At 39.0% G+C, this 636-nt stretch overlaps 1 protein-coding gene across 1 annotated transcript in view; it reads right to left on the bottom strand.

Moving 5' to 3' along the window:
- The window catches only part of LOC103726601 (sarcolemmal membrane-associated protein-like), a 59134-nt gene that overhangs the window by 23535 nt on the left and 34963 nt on the right, over window positions 1–636 (bottom strand).

Raw genomic sequence — 636 nt, 5'->3', positions numbered from 1 at the left:
CTGTGGCAGCCTTGTTTGTTTACTGAGTTTGTGTTTTGCACACCAGTACCTAATCTGCTAAGTCAGGAGGAATGTGTTTATATGGTGGAGCTCACAACAAGTATTTGACCACTCCTTGACCCTCAGGTACAGGTGGGAAAAACAGCTGGTGAGATTAATTGAGTTAAGATCTCTGATGTTCTTCTGTATAAAAAGGCAGAGCAAAAATAAACCAGGGCTTCAGTCTCTACTGACAGTCCTCCCAAGTGTTTTCTGTCTCTCTTGTTTTTCTTTCAATCCTCACTCCCCCTTTCAGGTGCTGTTCATCTAAGGCCGGCTAGCACCGGCAAGCCACATCTAAAAATTCTCAGTCCAAAACTTCTTGAAGAGTGTCTTAAGAACTAGGATAATTGTTGGAAGATGAGGAAAACCCAACAATTCTGAAATTTGCAGCCTCTACCACATGATAACAGCAAGGATGTGATTCTTTCTAGAAAGATTTTTTTTTATCTTACTGTGTGTTAAAAGTATCAATATGTTTCTATCAAAAATATGAGGAAAAACAAAGACAACTGCATTTCAGACTCATTCACTGTTTTCACTTAATCTTCAGTGAATCAAACTATTCTGTAATTTAACCGTGTGTGTGTGTGTGTG

Source organism: Nannospalax galili, unplaced genomic scaffold (genome assembly GCF_000622305.1).
Source record: "Nannospalax galili isolate Female #2095 unplaced genomic scaffold, S.galili_v1.0 scaffold69, whole genome shotgun sequence".
In the NCBI taxonomy this organism is placed as follows: domain Eukaryota; kingdom Metazoa; phylum Chordata; class Mammalia; order Rodentia; family Spalacidae; genus Nannospalax; species Nannospalax galili.
This window is presented reverse-complemented; position numbering and strand designations above follow the sequence as displayed.